Source organism: Eleutherodactylus coqui, chromosome 1 (assembly GCF_035609145.1).
Source record: "Eleutherodactylus coqui strain aEleCoq1 chromosome 1, aEleCoq1.hap1, whole genome shotgun sequence".
In the NCBI taxonomy this organism is placed as follows: Eukaryota; Metazoa; Chordata; class Amphibia; order Anura; family Eleutherodactylidae; genus Eleutherodactylus; species Eleutherodactylus coqui.
In genome coordinates, this window is record NC_089837.1 from 91,295,808 (window position 1) to 91,321,316 (window position 25,509).

Consider the following 25,509-nt stretch of genomic DNA (forward strand, 5'->3'; position numbering starts at 1 on the left):
GGGGCTCGTTCCGGCCAGCCAATCAGCATGCAGATAGTCCCCCGCTGTCATCCGAGTAGACGCGATGTAACGGCGTCTATACGCATGCGCATTGGAGTCAGCAGAGCGGCGCCAACCATTGCCAACCAGTGACACGGCGGCCGCCGTGCTGCCTAGCAACCACGCGCTGCGTGATGATGCAGGGTACGTGCCGGACGTTCATTCTTCCTGGATGGGCATATTAGAAGACGATCTTGGCAAGCTATGAATATACAGCGTTTTGAAACATCTCTAAGTGCAGCATTAGTATATGAGTGCGATCTACACATGCCGATAGCATTATTGTCATAGGATATACTTGGGTTAATTTGTTTAAATGCATAGTAGATTGTCAGCAATACTGTATGGGGATTAAATATTGATAAATCTTACTAGCATACATAATGATGCGTATATAAGTGTTTATCTAATCATATACGGATATTATAGATATTTAAAGATTGCTTATTACAGCATATCTCATATTTTATTAATATTGTTTATCATTTATACTCCTTGTCACTGAGTATTGGTACATACTTATGCTGACGTACTACTTATTAACCCTTGCATGTAACATGTGACCTGGGAAATGTAGAGATTTAGACGAATGCCGCAAAGGATAAATTCTCAATCAGACCTTTAGGTGCGCATGATTGGAGTCGATGAATCCATTTGGTTTCTTTTTGCATTAATTTCCTATCCAGATTGCCCCTTCTCCCACTTTCTCTGATGATCTCAATACCTTGGAACGTAACAGACTCTGGGTCGTTGTTATGTTTATCGCGTACGTGAATTGCAAGACTCGTCTTTTCACCACGGTTTATATTCCCGACATGTTCCAATACACGTCTTCTTAGTTGGCGGACGGTCTTGCCGATGTAATCAAGCAATCACTGTGGTAATTAGCTGAAATCCTCTTCTCAACACAACTCTGGTAGTACTCTTGGCATTCTGCAGGTGATTGGTGGCAAAATTATTCTACGATACACGTCAAGCTTCCACTCTCCCAACAATGGCTCTTCTCAACTGTGCATATTCTCGCACTACATAATACCCCCCTTCCTGTCTAGGCTTAAACTCTTTATTCAGTCTAGATATTGTGGCAGTGTCTTTGCATGTTACATGTGCTCAAAATTAGTTTGGATAAATTTGACACCACTTTTATTATTTGACAAGTGTCAGCAGAACAATGAAAGAAGAGTAAGGCCTTGTATAAGAGGTAGTAACTAAGTGACATTAAACTTCATAGATGCAAGCCATGCTATCATAGTGGAAAGACAAGTTACCTAACTGCAGCACCCTGGAAAATTATCTTTATTCTGTGCAAATTACTTGTAACAATAACAATAAGTCAGCTCTGCTGCTGCTTGCCTAAGTCATCCCCCTCACCAAACTACTAGATCAGCAACTATAGGAGCAGAATGGATCATTAAAAGAAACAAATGAGTCTGCCAGATATCTTCATCTCATAGAGCAATTCATTTCTTCACTCCAGCAGGACCCCAGGGTTTGCAGTGTATTGCAATGAAATGTGTGCCTGGTAGTAACCATGATTGACCATAGGCTTAAGCCAAGCATACATCTTGTTTTCCTTCGGGCATAGAAGCGAAGAAATGTAAACAGCTCATTGATACAGACTTCAGAGAGCAACAAGCAACATTGCACAGTTATCGGAGCAGAAGGTCCTGGAGTGAACAAATCTTTTCCCTTAATTTCCAAACATTCTCTTTCTGGTAGAAATGGTGGAGTACTATATTTGCAATACCCAAGAGGTAAAAACTGAAACACTAATTTCACTGCTGGGAGGAACAAAATCTGTTTGGAGAGCAATACACAGATTGGTCATGTTATACCTGGCTGCCCACCCTCAAATATCTTCTCAGAGAGTTTTTTTAGAGCTGCAGAAAACTTGGTAGGTAACTTGGGAGCTGCAAGACATGAGGAAAAGATTGCTTCAGATGTCAGGGATACTGTACTTCTGCCAGGGCCAATCTGCCCAACGCCCTTCCAGCCTTAAGGTGGGAACGCACAACAAGATGGTTTTCTGACATAATAATGTTAGAATTTGATTTCTCATGTTTCATCAACATAGGTCCAATCTACATCGAATACTTAATAAATCTATACATAGGACTTAGTGGGTCTACTGAGAAACCCACAATCTGTACTCAATTCAGTTTAGGTACCTCAATGTACAAATGAACGAATTCCTATTAGGACACACTGAGTGTTCACTTGTAAAGATGAGTTTATCTTGGGTAGGATATTTTTAAAGCCGTGCCTGTGTCAGGTATTGGCTCATTCCCAAGATCTATTCTGAACTCAGACTTGAAAAAAGTGTCTGGGGAGAAAGTGACTCTACTAATAGATTAGATCAGTCTCACTATGAGGAGATAATAGAACCTGGCATGGTGTGTGACTATGTTTGCTCCCCGTATCGACTGAAGGGTCACTATCTGGTCCAGTAATACTCAAACACTGGTTATCAGTGAACCTTTCCCACCATCTTAACTTTTCCTGTGGTGGTACTATTTGTCACGTAGTTCCTTATCTACAAAATCAGACAATTGAGGGGAAGAGCATTACCTTTCAAATCACCGGAAGGGTTGAGATGTATCTGTCCACCCCAGACGGTGCTCCCCTTTACAGAGAATATTCGTCTTTGGGCACAATTTCACTAACTGAACCGGATCTCTAATTAGATTGGTAGACCGGCTCTGTTTGCTTACATATATAGGTACACTTTCACCTATGAAAAGACAGAAAGTGGATAGTTATCACCCACTCCATGGCTTGCCCTTGGTGTGAAAAAATATAGGTCATGGTTTTTTTTGCATTTGTCTAGTATTTTTCTTTAGCCCATTAAGAGTGTTTTTTTTATATAATTAATAATAAAACGCTGTTTTAGGGATCAGCCCATTGAAAGGTCTGACAATTTGATTCTGATTCCTCTGGCCCTGTTAAAGCCTGCTTCACTTATGTATGAGCAACAGTAATGATAATTGGTCAATGAAAACAAAGAAGATCAGCAATAGAACTACCATTTATCGTTACAATTTTATGACACTGCACAAATAAGCAGTATACAGTATGGTATGCTCTAGATTTCCTGTCAGGGATTTAACCTGTGACCTCCTGCACTTCAGTTGGTGGCTCTCACTAATGAGCCATCCAGTCTTTGGACAGTTCCTTGCATAACGATTTGCCTTAGTTCAAGATCCTGCAAACCCAGCCCCTGTCCTTATCCCGCTTCTGTTCCTAATTACGCTCATTATAAAAGCCTGACCCTGCCACAGAAGCAGTGTGTGATTATTGTGCTCTAAGCCTTGATCATGCTCTATTTTTGCCTGCTCCTTTGCTGTTCAACTGAGATTTCCCATTGCTGAGCCCTGGCTTCCCTTCTGACTACTCTACCCACTTCCTTCGTCTGTGCGAACTGTGACCTCTGGTTGATGACTCCTAGGTCTTCCCTTACTACTCTCCAGGCCTCCAGGTACTACACCTGAGATGCCACCCTAGTGCCCGAAACCGCTATATTTCCCAATAGAACACATGGCTCTTAGAGCATATGATACAGCTCCAGAATCTGGAATCTATACATGTAGAGTAGCCCGGGCCCCAAATAATAAATACATTGACAAAATAACACCACCATACCGAAACTAGATAACAACATCATGCCACGATTGAAAGCCACAATACCTTGATTGAATAATACCCCAATATTGTAAATTGAAAAAAACACCATACTGTGAGTGAATATTATTGAGGTGTGTTCCATTCTCAGCTTTTTATAGCCAAGGTGGAAAATTGGTGCCATGAGCCCTTTGAAAGAGCCAAGAGCTATTTCTATATCTCTCATTGAAGTGATAAAAGTTAGCGAAACAGAGTAACTGTCAGGCAGCTGGATATGGATTCGCACATCAGTTTGTCTGGGGCCTATCTGAGGTGACAGCACTTGGAGAACCCTGGTTTTCATGTATACCCTTTCTAAGTGGGAAGCTGGCTTTGCTGTGGGGTCTCCAAACCGTTGCACACACTAACATTACACTGAGCTTAGTTGTGGTACCTGTAAGTCTGAATTAATATGTAATATGGAGACAAGCCACGCTAAACATCCACCGGCAGGACAGGTAGTGCAAAAGAACACATTAAATGACAGGGAGGAAAACAAGGGAGAACAGAGTGTCTTACACAGGCCAAGTTATCTGTGGTTCTCTGGCCCTGGACACTCTCTCACAATCCAGACTTGATGACTCTTTACCGGTATACACTCACAGAGCAGAAGAATTGCACTTCACTCTGCACGGCAGGAAACTTGCACGTCTTGCAGCTGGACAACGTCTTACTCCCCCGATAGCATATCATCGCATTCATCCACTAGTGCACCTTGCATCCACATATATATAACAGAGTCACATGACCAACAAAAAGATACTTTTCCAGACATGACCCATTCAGTGTTGCAGCTATGCAATACACATCATATTCACTCACATGGAACACATTGACAATACACATAAGCACAAGACTACATAGAACATCCAGAAACTTCCATACATCAACTTCTGTACACTGCAGCTAATATAAAAAGTGCAGGAACTGGATTGAAGAGGGATGAGTAAAGAGAGCGGGCACTGTATCATCAAGAAGCTAGATGGGAATGTATATTGACCCTGGGGGCAGAATGCAGGGAGTGAGCATAGGCAGAAGCAGCAGCAGTAGGTCTTAATGGAAGCATGCCGTGATAGTAACACAGCATGCTATACTATAACCCCCTGAAACCTTTTGGAAACCGCATAGCGTGCTGTGTTACACTGTTTCTGCAACTCCCATTAACTTCAATTGCCACTAAAGAAACAGCACTCAGCTCTTTCTGACAGGTTGTCAGTACAGAGCGTCTGGTTTTACCATCTCAGCCATGAAAAGTGTAGATGTGAATACCTGTTTAATGCTAAATGTAGTCTGAATACAATGATTAAAACTATAGCATCTGGGTCTAGCCACTTTTATAATCAACAGTTTATCAATACGTATACCCCTAATAGCATAACTTATATAACTAAAGGCCCATTTAGACACAACGATTATTGCTCAAAAATCGCACAAAGCCATCTTTTGAGCAATAATTATTGTGTGTGTCTGCACTAACATCGTGCAGTTTTCGTTAACCAGTTACTCATCATTGTCTTTTAGTGTGCTGAAAGACAACGATGATACTATTGTTTCAGCTGTATCCCGCAACCTGATGACAGGCGGAGTATGAAGATTGCAGCTGTCCAGCTGCGTTTTCCATACCCCGTATGGAGCGCTCGGCTGTATAACAGCCGGGCGCTCCGTGCAGAAAACAGCTGGATGCGGAAGACAAGCGGGGCCACCCAGTTTGTCTCCTGCATCCTCCACTCAGAGCGCTCAGTTGTATAACTACTGGGCATTCGGAGCGGGGAATAGCTGGATGCAGGGAACAAGCGCCTCCCCACCCTCCCGCTTGTTCTCTGCATCCTCCGGAGTGCAAGGTGACCACTCAACGTTTAAGCGATCATCTTGCAATGTAAATCACACAACGATTATCACTCAAAAGACATCTTTTGAGCGATATTCGTTGCGTCAAAATGGGCCTTTAGCCCTATACTATATTCCAAGGGAAATTGTTTCCTACATGACATTGCTATATATTCCTTAGTGTAAAAACTACACTTTCCAGAAAGCAAATCATCACCCAAGGGTCTGCACAGGCGTGAAATAAGCAGGGAGATTTGAACTCAGAGCTATTATTTGCCTATATACTGCCAACATATTCCACAGCACTGTACAGAGATTGCCCTCACCCACTTGAGTCTATCTCCCCAGTGACTCCTACAATCCAATTTCCCAATGTTAGACAGTGCCAATTTAATGGGAAACCAATTAACTTACCAGTATATGTTCTGGAGTGTGGAACTTCATCAAAACCCCCAAAACTAGCATTAAACATTATCTAAGACCCCTGAAATGACAGTGGTGGTAGTGGTTCCATGGATGTGACTCAGTATTTTGTACTGTTACCTTGCAGCTGATGCAGTTTGTATGTTCTCCATGTGCTTCTTCTACTCTTTATCTCTAGAAGGAAAAAGGAAGTGGTGTGGCTCAATGGTTAGCACTGTGGTCATGGAGTGATGTGAATCCTAGGTTCAAATCTGGCCAATGACAACACCTGTATAGAGTTTTGGAATGACCATACAGATGTAATCCTTACTCAGGTTTGAACCTAGGACCTCACTGCTATAAGGCAGCAGTGCTAACCACATCCTTTGAAGAACCACCACAGAAATTTCAGGGTCCTTAGGCAGTATTCAATGCTAGTTTTAGGGTCTTTTTTATGAACTTCCGCTTCAGTTTGAACTCATTTGGACCAAACTGAACATTTTGACAAAATTTGTTGAAGCTGCCCTTCTAAAAGTTCGCTCATCTCTAATATGGCAAACATACAGACTTCTTCCAAATGTTGTCCTCTGTCAAATTTGAACTCGATTCTGGAGCAACAATGCTAACCACTGAAACACAAGAGCAAGTTTGGTTATCTTTATGCAAGTTCCATATAGACCAAATGTACAAGGTATAAAGTGACCCTATACTCTATAATAAAGTTACCCAGGAACAAGAGAGCGAATCAAGTTTAAAACACAGCAACATATATCGAAATGTCTTCTTCCTAAATTGATAGTATCACAGGACACATAATATATTCTAAGTAAGATGTTAAACAACACCTGCCTGATTTTCAGCTCAATTGCTTCCCAATTCCCATGATTAATGCCAATCTCTTTACACTAGGGAAATCAAAATGGCTCCCCATCCTCTTAGGGTCCTAATTGGAATCCTTAAAGTCATCCAGTCACCTTGTTGCTTGGAGTTAAGTGTGCTTAATGATATCTATGTTTACGGTCCCTGGTTTGAGGATCTCAGTAATTATTGGAGCATCAGACATTGAAGAGCGCAATTCCTGATTTTCTACACTGGCTTCTATACAGGAAATGAATGCTGCATAATGCCCCAGGACCTGCTGGATATTAATGATTATATGAATATTGGCAGAGATTTGATTAATCAATGTCCGGTGCTGTGATTTAGTAACAGACTTACTGTAAGCTTTGGGCTTCTCTACAGTTTAAATTAAATGGCAATTTATGTTCCAAGTGCACGGGTCTGTCAGGAAGCCATTTTCGTAAATACGCATTCAATTTTATTCTAATCAACCGGCGCATGTATGTTGAGTGTGTACTAAATGCTTATTAGAAGTACATTTATTGTAGTTAAGCTTTTGCATTGAGGCTATTTCACTAAGCTGTACTCCTGCCTTGTAATCCATCTATATTAGGCATAATTACCACACAGTCTCGTGTTTATATTAAATTATACTTTTAAGGTGTGGAGAATCATATTTCAAGCTAAAAAGCGTGGTTTTATGCATTTTATTTATTTTCTAATGGCTATATAGCACCAATATATTCTACAGCGCTGTACAAAAAAATTCCCATCATTCACTTCAGTTCATATGATTTAAGGGCACTTTATTCTATACAAATTGTAGTAATTAGGTGCACATTGGGTGTCATCATATAAAGTTCAAGTGCTTCATACACGGCAGGTGTCAGCTGACACCCGCCTGCAACAGTCCTGATCTGAGATAGCTCCAAAGGCAGCTGTTAACCAGTTACATGCTGCTATCAACTCTGTTGGCAACATTTAAATGTCCCAATCAAGAGTCAGAGGTTTTGAACTGTTATGAGATTGGGAGTTATTGTCTAGGCAGCCAGGGGCCTTCTGAAGGCCCCCATGGCTGACATAAATGTTTTTCTATTAAGATATGCCTGTGGGAGATCTTAATAGAATGCCTGTCAAAATATAGTATAATGCAATACTATAATATTGCAGTATACTGTAGAAGCAATCCAATGATCACAAGCTCAAGTTTTCTAGTAAAATGTGAGAAATTGCGTCAGCAGCACTAATGTGAACCCCAACCTGGGTTGGGCTAGTAGATGCAACAGTCAGAGTACTCAGGAAACCGAATCCCACTCCATGAATATGAAAGAAAACTTTGGCAGCATGCAGGGGTGCAAATCCATAGATAAATTGATCCCATCACATACAAAATGACGACATTTTGGCCATACTGGCCTTTCTTAAGTTTCCTATTAAGGCTGTGAAAAAAAGTAAAATAAAGATTTTTTTTAATTATTACAAAAAAGAAAAATATTAAATGAATAAATAAAGATTGATTAAAGAGCAATCAAAAAGTCATATGTACCTCAAAAGGGTACCAATAAAAAGTACAGTTCCTCCCACAAAAAACAAGCCTTCACACAGTTGCTACAATGGAAAAATAAAAAGTTATGGGGATGAAAAGATACTGACAGAAAGCAATTAAAAACAAACAAAGAAAAAGATACGGGTAGAGATGAGAATGTGCCATTTACAGGCTCATAAAGCAGTCATAAGAGGTCATTGATGTGTCTTAAGGAATGGTTGGTAAAGCAGATAGCGGTAGTTTTCTTTCCAAAAGCCATGTGAGAAAGGTCAAGGAAATAGAAAAAAGTACCAAAAAAGCTTGTTTTGTGCTACACTTTGTATTTTTTGCCTTATACTCATTTATCTACTGTATGCAGGCTTATAGAATTATTTTACAATAGATCTGGAATATTAACCTGCACATCTCTAAACTAAAGATGCACTTTTATATGTACCTCTCAGCAAAACGGTTCTAACCAACTGGAGTATATTTACTGAGACTAACGCTTTATACGCTTCTGCAAATAAAGCTGATGTCCGACAAATGTATTATAAGGGAACTTTGATACAGACAGAATTATTCTACCAGGACTCACTGCAAGACACCGACCTGCGTAACTTCACACTGAAATCCATGTTTCTCCCTGCGTAGTTTGATGTGAAACTGCATGCAGATTTAAGCCATTTTCAATTTCAGCAATAAAAGCCACAGGAATTTACATCAGCTTGTGGTACGTCCTGCAGGTGGATTCTGCCCATGTGAAAGCACCTCTTGGTGTAGATTTTGATGGGGAACAGCAGCAGCCTTCACCCTTCAAATGAAAGGCAAATCAACTGTGGATTTGCATCAAAATCTGCATCAAAGGGCTTATTCACACGAGCGTATATCGGCCGCCGTTTTCACGGCCGGCCGATATGCGCTACCATCTGATCCATTGGATTCCAATGCATCAGATCAGACAAGTGTATTCCTGCAGTGTAAAAGTGCCCAGCCAGTCAATATAGCGCCGGGCGCTTTTACACCAGGCAGCAAAGATAGTTCTGGAACTATCTTTCCTCTACGGAATTCATCAGCCGCTGCATAGGCTCCTATGGGAGCCCAATACAGCGGTTGGAAAGTAGAGGTGGGATGGAGTTTAGCAGCGTGACGGCTAAACTCTCTCCCCCTTCTCTCCGCCGTTTGACTGCTGTTTGTAATGGGGGGAGTGTGACAGGGGTGGAGCTAAGTACACTAGCTCCCGCCCCATCCCTCCTTATCCCCTTGCATAGAATCTGGGGGAGGGAAGGGGGAGAACATCTTAGCAGAGCTAAACTGTCTCCCCCCGCACAATGGCATTGCGGGGTTGGCATATATATATGCCGCACCAGTGCTTTCTAAATTGGCAGACGTAATATCGCCAATGGCCATGTGAAAGCACCCAAAGGATGTGGATTTTGGAGTGAATCCGCACCAAAATCCATTATGCATGAACACACCGTTAATATTTGTCACATCTTTAGGTCGGCCTCTAAATTTTAGCAATAATTTTTGCCAGCTTCTGTAGCAAATTCTAGTAAATCTGATGCTCCATGAGGCTGCATCATCTTTTTGCTGAGCCCCCATCCATGTTAATAAAAGTGATGAGTGAAGAACAAAAAGACCTCAAAATGATCAATTATGCTGCAAGCATGGCATATGCAATAAGGCTGGGCGCACACAGGAGTAAGCTCAATTTGGGTGCGCAAATATGCTGCATGTTTGCACGACCAAAATACGTATTTTGTGTGAAAAAAAACACAGTCATGGGAATGAATCCACTGAAATCAATGAGTTCTATTCACTGTGTATTACGTATAGTACGCTGCGCAAATACTCTCATTCGAAAAAACCCTAACTCGCAACTTTTGTACGCTATGAGGGCGTCTTTACATTGCCGTATGCACAACTACGCTTATCGCTAGGGAGCGTAGATGCGCATGAACTGGGTTTTTAGTTTTCCTTCTCAGGCCAATGAAACTTCATGCAATAGCTCAGAGTTTGAAAAAAACAGCCGGAAGAGAGTTCTATCTTTTCTCGCCCGTACTATTAACGGATGAGAATACCGCTAGTAAAAATGAAACCTTCGAAATCAATGGTTTTGTTTTGTCCCGATTTGCAGCCATGATTATCACGGACACATAGTGGGACTAAAATACGCCCATGAGTTTAAGTCGAAAATCTGTTCTTCAGGAGTAAGACCTGGGTCACACAAATGTATTTGCTCATGGATTTGTACATGAAAATGTAGCACGCATAATAGGCGGAAAATAGAACCTGTTGATTTTGCATGCGCATTTTGGTCATGCTCTATTTTCTTGCGTATTTGCATAGCATCCTGAACTCGTTAAACTAATTGGCCGTGTCACTGGCTGAGAGCATCAGTGCATGTTTTTTTGCACAGAGAATTGCACACAACTTGTGCATATAAAAAGTACAGTAAATATGCATTGCCCAATTAACAAAAATATGGCGCAAGTGTGCACGCAAATACACATACGGTCATGTAACTCCGGCCTAAATTCCTCAGAATATGCATAAATAGTGTCCTAAAATGTAAACAAGTAATAAGAACATTTATAAGACACCTTGCTGTTACTTGATTGTCATTAATGTCACTTGTTTGTGCTTAAACAACAGCGCGACTTTCTGCACGGTTATTCATGATATATAAAATTATCTATATTGTAACTGTAATATTTTAATATTTATGCCTTTCATTTAAAAATAATTACTGCTATATTACTTTTTGGACACATGCAGTTTTCAATTAGCAGCTCTGGCAAAGTACCATCAGCAATCAGCAGTACATTATTTTAACTTTGAATAAAGTGAATTACTCAGCAGGGGGCGACAGTGAGTACAAGATAAAGCACCTAACGGGAGAGGAAATTTAACATTTATGGTCCATCATGTGGAAAAATGAAAGTCACATGAAGAATTGAATAATGCAGTATATTTATCATATGCGAATATTTTTAGCATTTTCTTACAACTTCTTTACTGTCCATTGAAATTCAAATAAATCTTGAGTGGCAAAATAAATTTAATTCAGCTTTAAGCGCCAAAATTTTTAAAAACATTTCACCCCATAAGGACCGGGGTGTTTTGGTCCTAGAGGACCAGATATGTTTTAGGGATTTTACGCATGCAATGGTTTTACTGTCAATTTTTTTTTCTTCAGCTCCCAAAATTATTTTTGCAGCATTCGTTTTCAATGACATATATGGCTTATTCGCACGAGTGTATAGTGGCCGCCGTTTTCAGGGCCAGCTGATATACGCTGCCATCTGATGCATTGGAACTATCTTCCTGGCCGGACTATGGCCGCTGCCATAGCTTACTATGGGAGCCAATGACAGTGGCCGGAGAAGGGAGGTATTTTAGCAGCGTGATCCTCCCTCACCCTTCTCTTCTCCTCTCTTCTGTTTGCAATGGGAATGGGGTGGAACAGGGGCAGAACTTAGCTCCCGCCCCCTCCCATTGTAAACAGCGGCAAGGAGCTGAGGGGAGTAGGAGCTTAGTACACTAGCTCCCGCCCCGTCCCACCTTGCAGAGAGTCGGCAAGGGGGAGGGAAGGGGGAGACAGCTTAGCAGGGCTAAGCTGTCTTCTCCCCGTCCAACAGCATATATGCAATAGAAAACGGCGCCCCTCATGAACATCCCAGATACGTCTGACTTAGACTTGGTTGTCATCCACAAGGTACAAATACAAATGATATTTAAAAACCAAAACTCGTAGAACAGAAAAGGGGTCAAAACAATAATAAAAATGCAGGAGTGAGAACAAAACAGAATTTGATTAACTCTGGCTTTGCATACACTGCCTAAAAGCAGGATGATCGTCCCGATTGGGACCGCCCTATATCTTGATCCTAGGGTACCTAGCCTGTCCCTAGATGGAGGATAGAGAAGGGTATACAGCAGATGGAAGTGCTATCAAAATACTAACAGCCACCTGTCCGTGAGTGACTGTGTGAGTTACAGGTGATGATGTCACTATCATGTGATCAGCCACCGAGGCTTTGAGCTCCGCCCCGATCACATGATGGTGACGTCATCTTAAGTCCTAAAACAGCAGCCGTGTGCTTGCATCTTCAATCCTTTTCACTATATTATGTTAGTAAGTGGTGCATTCCGCCTTAGGAAACACTGGTACTATAATTTCCTAATAATTACTATTCTATTTATGATTTCTGTAAAATTGCGATCCTCGCATGCGTGGAATGGGTGGGTGCAGGAAAGGATCGCAAGTGTTTCCTATTCATTCAATGAGAAACATTGCAGGGCACTGGAATGCACATGGCATGACATGCGAGTGCCAAGCAATGTCTGTGAAGTTCTCAATGAAAACAATGGATGGGAAGTTTCGAGGAAACGCTCAAAGATAGAATATGCTAAAAAAATACACCTGTGTGTATGAGTACATGCAAAAGAATGGATTTTATATTTGTATGAATTTTTTGCGCATCACATCGCACAAAACCCTCGTGAGAATATTGTTCATGTGAATGCGCCCTCACAGTAATGGAATCCTTAGCACCTATCTGTGGTATATGCTACATGAATGATCCATTAGAAGTCACAATATGTTTACAAGGTACTTCTCACAAACTATCTCTGAGCTCCTTTGATACATCCAAATCAGTGCATTAAGCGCATTGAAAATCAAGCTGGATCCGTAGCAAGTGCCCTGCATCATCTTAAATCCTCATAAAGTCAAATTGTAAAATAATTGTAAAGTAAATTGTCTTTATAAGATATGTCTAGTCCCAGATTGTAATAAAAAAAACACTGACTGATTGTATTTTCTGCTTTGTATTACTTTGCTCGCGTTATTGGGCTTTTTATTATATAGCTATTAAGACCGTCATTAATGTATTGAAAGTCATCTCTATCAAAAACACATAATTCTTCTATTGCATCTTCCTTCTCAGTTTATGGATACAGTTGTTTTCCGAGTTCCTGGATCATGCGTGCATAATATAAAAATCCCATAAACAGGGAAAAACTGTGCAAAACATTCACAGAATCATAGATATAGATGATATGGTGTAAGGATAAAGGAATTGATCGTATAGATGATATGGTGTAGATAAAGGAGCTACCTAAGTGGGGGTCAGGTGCGGTGATGGTAAGTAGGTCCTTGTCCTAATTAGGTATCCTGATGGTGAAGTAGCAAGAAAGGTTTATGCATGGGGTGCTAGGTGCAGCCAACCTAGTAAACGTACAACCCATGGGTAGACGTATGCAGAATGAAATGGTATGAACCAAAAGGCTGGGAATAAAGCACAACCCTTAGGGCTCCCACCCACTGGCGATATTTTCTCCACTGCGATTCTAAAGTTAAAGTCTCGCATCGCAGTGCGAGAAAAAAAATCAGCATCACGCCGACATATCGCCAGTCTTTTCAATGGGGCCAGCGGCAGCAGTGCTAGCCCCATTGAAAAGAGATGGAGAATGCCGGGGACTTTTGCCACAGCTGTTACAGCTGTGACAGTTGTGGCAGAAGTCTGCGGCATTCTCCCTATGCTTTAAATGGGGCTAGCGCTGCTGTCGCCAGCCCCATTGAAAGCACTTGCGATATGCCTGTTCTATACCGGCCTCTTTCTTGCGCTGCGATGCGAGATTTTTCTTGTGCTCTCGCAGCACAAGAAAGAAAATATCGCCAGTGGGTGGGAGCCCTTAGGGTTCCTGCACATTGGCAAGAGCTATAACGGGTTGTGATTCACAGCATGATATCGCCCTCGGATGAAAAGCTCTGGATGCAAGCCATTTTTACAGGGAAACAGCGTGAAGGAATCTCCTGCCATGGCGGTTACAGCGCGGCAGGAGACAGCGATCATCTCCCATTGAAATCATGTTGAAACCCCTGGATCCAAGGTGTTTTTATTGGAAAACAACATTGCATCCCTGTAGGGTTCCCCCCATCCCCTCTGCGGCTGTCTCAGCCGTGGCAGGAGATCACTATGTTCTCTCATTGTTTCCAACGGGGCCTGCAGCAGCAGCACTGGCTCCATTGAAATCAAGAGGAGAAGATCACTGAAGAAATCACCTGCTGCAGCTATCACAGCCACAGCAGGGGATCGTGATGCTCTTCCATTGATTTCAATGGGGCTGGCGCTGCTGTTGCTGGACCCATTGAGAGCAATGGGTGATATCGCCAAAAGAAAGAATATGCTGCGATTTGTTTTCTGTACCGCACAAATATTGCACGATCTCATTGCCAGTGTGAAGGGAGCCTTACATAGACATGCACATACACATGTGCTGTTATTAAAATTTCCAACCAATTTAACCCCTTAAGCGTGGTAAAGATACGGTGCTTGGTCCTGGGCTTTAATCCCCGCTGTTAGCAAAAATACTGCACAGGATTAAAGCCTATGCTCCTGCAATGAAGCAGGGGCAGGTTGGGTTGTCAGCTGTTAGTCACAGTCGAGAACCTGGAAAAGAAGGGAAAAGCCTTCTCCTTTCCCAGGTACATAGCGCTCAATGAAAGTGGAAGTATTTCTTCAACTACTCGATTCTTCAATCACGTGACTGTTGGGTCTCCCTATTACAGCAGAGCTGCAGGGTCCTGCCGACCTTGATCAGCTCTGCCAGTGACTATTGTCCCTACAGGGGATTATTTTCACCTGTAACTGGGGCTCCTATGGATACCTCAGCTACAGTGGAAAAGTGTGTAATTAAAAAAAAAGCATGTGAATGACCCCAGAGGTCTTATATATCATCATGGGGGACATAGATAGTAAAAAAAAATAGTTACAGGAATAAGTTAAAAAAAAATTACAGAATAGAATAAAAATATATACCCTAAAAAGAAAATGACCCAAAGGCAACGCCAACCAAAACAGTCACCGTATGTGCCCTGTAATTCAAAACCATACATATTATATATCAAAATGTCCTAAACAAGATGAGAAACCCATCCCCATACTTTATTTTAGCGTAAATATGTTAATTTAAAAAAAAAAAAACAACAACTATTAGCTTTTTACCCCCAATAAAACAGTAAAAAGTCAGTGAAAAAGATATTGATAAAATAACCCTATATGTCATGGGGAAAAAAACACAGCAAAAAAATTTTGGTAGCTGAAGGAAAAAAAAATAGGGCAGTAAAACTACAACATTAGTAAAATCTCTAAAAAGTGTCTGGTCCTTAAGGTTGCATTCAGCCGAGCGTGGTTTACACGCTGCTACAGCAACGTGTAAGCCACGTTTCTGTAGAAACTAATAGGTTGTTATGGAAGCGCTCACGCAGAGCTTTTTTACCAGCGCAGAATTTGCGCTGGCGAAAAAGATAGGGCAGTGGGTGCCAACTCGCCTGTCAGCTCTGTGCTGAGGCGCTGTCTATGGTGCTGATCACAGGCTCCTATGGGAGCCACGGCAGCCCTCTGCTCACAGCACAGTCATGTGAATGGGCTGCTCAGCGGAGCACAGAGCAGCTCGTTCACCGCAGAATTCCTGCATATCAGCAGCAAGGTTTACACGCTGCTGTAGCAGCATGTAAACTACGCTAATCTGAATGCGCCCTTAGGTTTAAAACAGCCTGGTCTTTAAGGGGTTAAAAAATGCATTCTTCAGTATGGCTGGGAACACGCCTTCATGAACAGCGGCACAGGGGCTCTCAGTCCTATCCACGCCAATCCCCTGTCCCACTGTTCACTAGCCCGTGTCCCCAGAACACTGATGAAGAAGCATTGCATTGCTTAAAAACACATTTTTTTAATTTGTTCTACCGAATAAAAACTGATGAATTTTAATGACAACACCTGTGTATGTGCGTGTCTATGTAGGGTCGTTCCTTTCTCCCAATGTTTAGGTTTATACCATTTAACACATAGCTACAATCTGTACCAGAATAGTACTGTTGCAAGAAAAAGAGTTCACTTCCTTTCCTTCCCGCATTGTGGATGATTACTCAATGCACTCAATAGCAGACATGAACGGTACAACTGTTTGTGTGCTATTGGTTTAGTTAGATGGTGTTTGTCTATAACTGTGACTTAGATAACAATCTCACCACATTTCATTAGTAGAAAATAAAGTACAGATCTATCAGTGCTAACGCTTGCTGTATTAGCGGGTTGGCATGTTAATTAGTTGCGGCTTCGCTAATTGCATAGCACTGCTGCCATTCATTATGAATGGCAGCAGCCACACTACAATTAGCGTAGCACGGCCGAAAGGTACATGGCGGTCTGCACTACAGATGTAGCGACAAATATCCTTGATGGAGCTGCTACATTTGTATTCCAAAATCTCCATCGCCTTGTTTCAATTTTATCCAGTTTCCAAAAAGTGCAAACAGTGACGGGCAAGACTTGTTAAAGCATCACCACCAGCTAAAATACATAACAGGCATCTACTACAAGCACAAAGCACCAATCATCTGTAATCTCATTACTGCAGTGTTTCTACACTTGTGATATAACCAATCCTATGTGTTCATTATTTAATTGGCAGAGCACACATCCGCTGATTGGCTGTCAAGGTCATGTGAGTACAAAGAGGGGAAGATTTGCCATGTGGGGCTTTTACCACATGGTTTATCATATTCTTCTTTAAAGTTAAAGAAACACTCCAGTTATTTTTTCCTATCAATAGACAACCATATAGATAACATGTCTGATGCATCAGGTATTATTTTTTATATTGTTCCATTCTAAAAAAGCAGTGACTCATATTTTCAGTTCACAAGACCCCATGGTCCCCTTCTCATGCGCTTCAGTTTTCTTTCTGAATGAGTGAGGTCTGACCAACTAACGGTGTGACCCATTTCCTGCTGACTACAATTCTGCATGGTTGAGCAATTGTCACTCCTCTCATCCAACGAACTCCTTCTTTCCTCCACACATTTCTCTATCCATCATGCTCCATACCCTTCGGAGCATGTAAGAAGCCGCAGTTGTGTATGCATGACATGGAGATCTTGGGAACTGTAGGCACAAGGGAGTGGAGTGAAAAAGTAAATGTGAAGATGAAACAATACCTCTACAGCCCCATCCATTGGAAGCTTATGCTCCCAGTCATTGTTACTAGGCCTGTCAAAAGCTCTGACATTGACTTGCAGGAATGTTGCCTTCCAATAGGTGGTGTGCTCTCCCTAAGCCCACTCTCACACACACCATGTGGGGCTTTGGAGGCCTGTACTTGAATGCGTCATTTTTAACACCGCTATTTTTGTGCTTTTTTAATGCACTTCAATGATGGGGTGCATTAAAAAATGCGGTCAAACGCTGTGACATGAGTTCAAAAACGCCACTCAAAATTGCATTGTATGGTAAAATATCGAATTTTCAAACGCAGCATTTTGTGAACGCATGTGTGAGAGCGGCCTAAGGAGAAACCATGCCCTTTCTGAAGTGTCAGTTTGCATGAAAGAGTGCTTCCCTGAAGAAGAAGATGACCAAGAAAAGGGACCAAGATGGCTGCTGTATTAGACATTCAGGAAAAAGCAGTAAGGCTAATGTAAGTTAGAATCATGGAACTATCATTTCCAGATGTCTTGCCTCCACCACCTCGCCCAAAGCCCCCCCCCCCCAAAAAAAAAAACAGAGTGCTTCTTTAATCTCTTGATCCACAGACAAATACATTTTTACGACCATTTATTTCTTATTTAAACAGTCCGCACTTCCTACTCCAATACATTTGAGCAACCGTTCTCAAACAAAGTGGCTATAACACAATAGACTTTTCTTCTTCTGTAACATAAAGAAGAAACTGAAAGCCAAAAAAATCGTACAGCAATTATTTATGACTTCAAAATAAATAGTAGCTGAAGAGAGATGTAAAGCAAAATGTTACAGCCTTTCATTATTGTAATTGTTAAAGGAATGATCAAGTCATTTATTTCCCGTTACTTTACAAAGACCGCGAAACTGATAAATGTAAACAGATGTCGCCAAGTTCTGTAGCTGCAGAGCTGAGTTTGTGTAGGCAATTGCAAGACAGTGGAAAAGCATACATTATACCAAAGATCCTGTCCACCCAAATAATAAAATGTAGATGTACTCATTAATAGTGTTGAGGGGGCTGAACCAGTAGAACACTATTTTGGGTCGAACTTTGTTAAAAGTTTGATTCAGTATGAACCCGTACTTAGTTTTTAGCCAAGTGCAACCGGAAGCAGGGTTCTACTGGTTCAGTTCACTCAACACCAGTCCTGAGCACTGGTGTATAACACTGTCTAACAGTCATAAAAGCCCTCTATAACACTCTCAGATTGTTATAGATTGCTTCTATGGCTCCTTGACAGTGTTATACACTAATTTATGGGTTTTAGTGAGCTTCTGGCTTCCTTCGAACTAATTCGTACCCAACCAATTTTTTGGCAAAACTTTGGCAAACCAGATGAACTAAACTTTTCCAAACCTTGCTCATATCCACTCATAAATCTTCTTTTTTGTCACTTGTTAGAGCAACAGTTTGTGCTCCAAAGTTGTTCTTTCTGGTGAAAGCTGTTACAGAATATAAAGTTACATAGTCGGCCATTTTGAAGAGTAGAGTAACCTATCCAGCACAGAGGCCCAGTCTCCTATGCTCTGATGCTGCAAGAGGCTGAGGTGGTCACATGCCATTTATTGTACAGGTGAACAGGCAGACTTCAGTTTGTCACATGCTGTTTATTGCAGAATTACCACTAAAGCCTGTGATTGGCTGAGTAGTCATGTCCATAATAAATCGCCTGTGACCATACCATCTTCTTCTGGCATTGGAGCAGTTGGGATGAGAAAGCTACAAGAGAGCTAAATATGCCATGTTTTTCTACTTTTAACCTTTTGCTGCCTATATTTTTTTTTTTATCACGGGCAAGTGCAATATCGGTCAGAGAAACTCTGGCTGGTATCGCACTTGTAAACCTACAATGTTTGCCTGCAATTGTCATATGTTTAGCGAGACAAACAAATCACATGCATTTTTCATACGTGTGAAAACTGCATGTTGCTTCAATAGGACAAATTTAAAATCATATTGTGCTTGTATGAAAAATCGCATCTGCATGCAAGTATAATGCAATTTTTTTTCTACTTCCATAGAAAATAGTAGACGATATCACCCATAAAAAAGGACATGTTGTGACTTTTCAACCTCGGACTATCGGTCTGACAGAAAAATTGCCTATATGTTCAAGCACATAGAAAATAATGGATTACGTCTAAAGATGAGCGAGCATACTCGCTACGGCAAACTACTCGAGTGAGTAGTGCCTTATGTGAGTACCTGCCCGCTCGTCTCTAAAGATTCGGGTGGCGGTGGAGGAGAGCGGTGAGTTGTGGGAGTGAGCAGGGAGGAGCGGGGCGGAGAGAGTGAGAGAGAGATCTCGCCCCCCCCCGTTCCTCCCCGCTTCCCCCCGCCGCTCCCCGCCCCCCACCGGCACCCGAATCTTTAGAGACGAGCGGGCAGGTACTCACATAAGGCACTACTCGCTCGAGTAGTTTGCCTTAGCAAGTACGCTCGCTCATCTCTAGTTACGTCATTGTGCAACTTGCATCCATATCGCAATCGGATGGAACTTGCACAAGGAAGTCGCCAATGTGAATGCACTCTAAGGCTGTTACATATTTCTACATTGAGGTAGGAATGTCTACACCAAAGCCTGGTTGAAGTCTCCATGAGTTAAGAGATGAATCCCTCTCTGTTACATCAACATCTGAATCAATGGCATAGACATCAAAAACATACATATTGACTTTTTATGGAAAGCACAATGTAGTTATTTCTTAAAAGTCATTATGTCTCCTTTTTGGTTGCATCCTTTCAATTTTTCGAGGTATTTTGAGTTGTGAAGATATACGATGCTTGGAAATCTGCCACCATTTCATCAGGACAAACCTGATTTAAGGAGTTAGTTAATGAGATTGCTCTTTTGCAGTTGTAGAACCTGTCCCTATCTCTTCAATTAGAGTGCACACATTTTGGGTTGAAGTACCTCCAAACACTCAGGGGACCTCTCCTGACTCACACGGATGATCCATAATGGCTCCATTAATATGATTTCCCTGGTAGTGTTATATCCTTGAAATAAATTGCTCCTGGATTAGACTTTATCAAAGTTTATTTTTATTTTCTACTCAGGCACATCTGTTCCCTAGACACTTACACTTTCAGTATAGTCTGCTTTTCTGGAAACATATGGAAAGAATGTATTTTTAAACACATGAATTGAAAGTTATACAGTGTATGGTAACAATGGGATTTTGGCTTTGAGGCTAATAGAATTTCTCAATATCCGTATCCCATATATAATTGTTCTCAGACTCGCCACTACTAAATTATATGACTAGCTAGCTTCAGCATGGAGAGTAAAAGAATTTTCTTATGTACTCTCTTATAAATGTGATCCCTGAGTTGAGCTGCAGGGACCACTCTGTATCAATGCCTAAAGGTACTTTTATACACGATGACTATTAGCCAAATAATAACTCGAGCAAATTCGAATGATATGTTTAGTACAAACATGGCCGTCGATGGGGTGATGAGTGATAAGTCATAAGTTGTTTAGTTTCAGCTTACCAAAAATAGTCACTCATTGATCAAAAACCATCTGGTGTAAAGCCATATTCCACTGGACTTCTGTATTACAGAATATTGTGCATTCCAATGTTTGTCTATTAAGCCTTACCACAGACAGTAGGTAATAGACTTCAATATATGGCATCCCTGAGAGCCTTCACTAGACTCCAGGCTGCTTTATGAATCCATCAGAGCCTTGCGACACACGGTGCATGATGGGGTGTCAGAGGGGACCCTTCCAACCCTTTTTGCTTTGTTGCGTGGTCAGTGGCATCCAAGGAATTAAACAGCTTTGATCAGAGCCAGTTCCAATCACAGCCTATGCAGGCAGGTGTCAACTGTCAAAAACAGCTGGCACCTGGCTCCGTAGCCCACTCCATACATTGCCTGCAATTGTTCACCATGCATTGCTTTGGGTATTAAGAGGTTAAGGAAATGAGAAGGACTTAATTGATTTAACTTACGCCACTCACACACCTATACAAATCTGCCTTTATACGAATAATAAAGTCTATGGTGTGTTGCATAATATGCCATAGCTAAGTGCAGTGTGTATTGTCATGGCTGCAGCTTCGGCTCCGGGTTATTTGTTTTGGCCCTGTTACCAACATTTTTGATAATGATGTTACTTTGCTGTATTTTTTTATATTTTTATCCAATTTGTCATACATCCTTGACACAGCATGCTATAATAGTTATTGTGTACTGGTTATGAAGAGCTTACAGCGAGCAGAGAAATGTTTTTGAGTCTTATTCGCAGCAATTTCAAAGGCAAAGGCCAGAGTATTGAATTTTTTGGATGAACCAAGCGTCTGACTTCAAGCAATTTTACTCATTACTATGAGTGTTTCAATAACAGCAATTTGACTTGTGACATTTTTTGTTTTGCTGGGTTTTAGGGCACAATATTTCCAGTAAGAATATTGATTTTGAGCAATTTCTTTCCATGATTGCACACATCAAGACATTACATGTAAAAAGCTTCTTTTTACTGAGGTTATCACTATACGGACTGAAAATACACTTATAATGATCTCTGTTCAGAAAATAAAGCACTATAACCATGCATATGCATTAGAAAGCTGTGAATTTGTGTGGAGACAGAACTTGTAAAACAATGTTCATGTGCAACATAAAATTTCCTTAGTAAAATCTGACAGTGTCACTTTTGGAGTGTCCACAGAGCATTTCCATGGTCCAAGCACTATCTATATATATAAAGACGAAAGCCCTCACTGACTCACTGACTCACTCACTCACTGACTCACTGACTGACTTGCCAAAACTTCTCCAACTTCCCGATGTCGTAGAAACATGAATTTTGGCACAAGCATAGATTATCTCCAAAATAGGAAAAGTAATTGGGTCCCAACTCGATTATTCAATTCTAGCGCAAAAGAATTAGCGTTGAAATTTAACGTACATAATCTAAATCTCTCACTTCCCAATGTCAAACAGAAACTTAAAATTTGGCACGCGCATTGCATATGTCATAAATAGGAAAAGTTAATGGGTCCAAACTCAATTATTCAATTCTATGCGCAAAAGAATTAGCGTCCAAATTTTACGTACGGAATCTAATTCTCTCACTTCCAGGTGTCATAGAAACTCGAAATTTGGCAGGAGCATTGATTATGTCATTAATAGGAAAAGCTAATGGGTCCCAACTCGATTATTCAATTCTATGTGCAAAAGAATTAGCGTCCAAATTTTACGTACGGAATGTAATTTTCTCACTTTCCGGTGTCATAGAAACGTGAAATTTGGCACGAGCATTGATTATGTCATAAATAGGCAAAGCTAATGGGTCCCAACTCAATTATTCAATACTATGCGCAAAAGAATTAGCGTCCAAATTGTACATACAGAATGTAATTTTCTCACTTTCCGGTGTCATAGAAACGGGAAATTTGGCTGGAGCATTGATTATGTCATAAATAGGAAAAGCTAAGGGGTCCCAACTAGAGATGAGTGAACCTACTAAGCCACGCCCCTTTTTCGCCCGAGCACTGCGATTTTCGAGTACTTCGTACTTGGGCGAAAAGATTTGGGGGGGCGCCGTGGGTGAGTGGGGGGTTGCAGCGGGGAGTGGAGGGGAGAGGGAGAGAGAGAGGGCTCCCCCCTGTTCCCCGCTGCTACCCCCCGCTCCGCCACGCCTCCCTCCGCCCCCTGGCGCCCCCCAAATCTTTTCACCCGACTACGGAAGTACTCGAAAATCGCGGTGCTCTATCGAGTAATTACTCGAAACGAGTACATTCGCTCATCTCTAGTCCCAACTCAATTATTCAATTCTAAACGCCAAAGAATTAGCATCCAAATTTTACGCATGGAATGAAATTTTCTCACTTTCCGGTGTCATAGAAACGTGAAATTTGGCACGAGCATTGATTATGTCATAAATAGGAAAAACTAATGGGTCCCAACTGGATTATTCAATTCTATGCGCAAAAGAATTAGCGCCCAAATTTCACGTACGAAATGTAATTTTCTCACTTTCTGGTGTCATAGAAACGTGAAATTTGGCTGGAGCATTGATTATGTCATAAATAGGAAAAGCTAAGGGGTCCCAACTAGAGATGAGTGAACCTACTAAGCCACGCCCCTTTTTCGCCCGAGCACTGCGATTTTCGAGTACTTCGTACTCGGGCGAAAAGATTCGGGGGGGCGCCGTGGGTGAGTGGGGGGTTGCAGCGGGGAGTGGAGGGGAGAGGGAGAGAGAGAGGGCTCCCCCCTGTTCCCCGCTGCTACCCCCCGCTCCGCCACGCCTCCCCCCGCCCCCTGGCGCCCCCCAAATCTTTTCACCCGAGTACGGAAGTACTCGAAAATCGCGGTGCTCTATCGAGTAATTACTCGAAACGAGTACATTCGCTCATCTCTAGTCCCAACTCAAATATTCAATTCTAAACGCCAAAGAATTAGCATCCAAATTTTACGCATGGAATGAAATTTTCTCACTTTCCGGTGTCATAGAAACGTGAAATTTGGCAGGAGCATTGATTATGTCATAAATAGGAAAAGCTTATGGGTCTCAACTCGATTATTCAATTCTATGCGCAAAAAAATTAGCATCCAATTTTACGTACGGAATGTAATTTTCTCACTTTCTGGTGTCATAGAAACGTGAAATTTGGCTGGAGCATTGATTATGTCATAAATAGGAAAAGCTAATGGGTCACCACTAGAGATGAGCGAACCTACTCGGCCACGCCCCTTTTTCGCCCGAGCGCTGCGATTTTTGAGTACTTCCGTACTTGGGCGAAAGGATTCGGGGGGCGCCGTGGGTGAGTGGGGGGTTGCAGCGGGGAGTGGAGGGAAGAGGGAGAGAGAGAGGGCTACCCCCCGCTCCGCCACGCCTCCCCCCGCCCCCTGGCGCCCCCTGAATCTTTTCACCCGATTACGGAAGTACTCGAAAATCGCGGTGCTCTATCGAGTAATTACTCGAAACGAGTACGTTCGCTCATCTCTAGTCCCAACTCGATTATTCAATTCTAAGCGCCTAAGAATTAGCGTCCAAATTTTACGTATGGAATGAAATTTTCTCACTTTCCGGTGTCATAGAAACATGGAATTTGGCACGAGCATTGATTATGTCATAAATAAGAAAAGCTAATGGGTCCCAACTCCATTATTCAATTATATGCACAAAAGAATTAGCGTCCAAATTTTACGTACGGAATGTATTTTTCTCATTTTCCAGTGTCATAGAAATGTGAAATTTGGCACGAGCATTGATTATGTCATAAATAGGAAAAGCTAATGGGTTCCAACTTGATTATTCAACTCAATGCGCAAAAGAATTAGCGTCCAAATTTTACGCACGGAATCTATTTTTCTCACTTTCCGGTGTCATAGAAGCGTGAAATTTGGCACGAGCATTGATTATGTCATAAATAGGAAAAGCTAATGGGTCCAAACTCGATTATTCAATTCTATGCGCAAAAGAATTAGCGTCCAAATTTTACGTATGGAATGTAATTTTCTCACTTTCCGGTGTCATAGAAACGTGAAATTTGGCATGAGCATTGATTATGTCATAAATAGGAAAAGCTAATGGGTCCCAACTCGATTATTCAATTCTATGTGCAAAAGAATTAGCGTACAAATTTTACGTACGGAATGTATTTTTCTCACTTTCCGGTGTCATAGAAACGTGAAATTTGGCGCGAGCATTGATTATGTCATAAATAGGAAAAGCTAATGGGTCCCAACTCGATTATTCAATTCTATGCGCCAAAAGAATTAGCGTCCACATTTTACGTACAGAATGTAATTTTCTCACTTCCCGGTGTCATAGAAGCGTGAAATTTGGCAGGAGCATTGATTATGTCATAAATAGGAAAAGCTAATGGGTCCCAACTCGATTATTCAATTCCATGCGCAAAAGAATTAGCGTCCAAATTTTACGTACGGAATGTATTTTACTCACTTTCAGGTGTCATAGAAACGTGAAAATTGGCACGAGCATTAATTATGTCATAAATAGGAAAAGCTAATGGGTCCCAACTTGATTATTCAATTCTATGCGCAAAAGAATTAGTGTCCAAATTTTATGTGCGGAATGTAATTTTCTCACTTTCCGGTGTCATAGAAACGTGAAATTTGGCTGGAGCATTGATTATGTCATAAATAGGAAAAGCTGATGGGTCCCAACTCGATTATTCAATTCTATGCGCAAAAGAATTAGC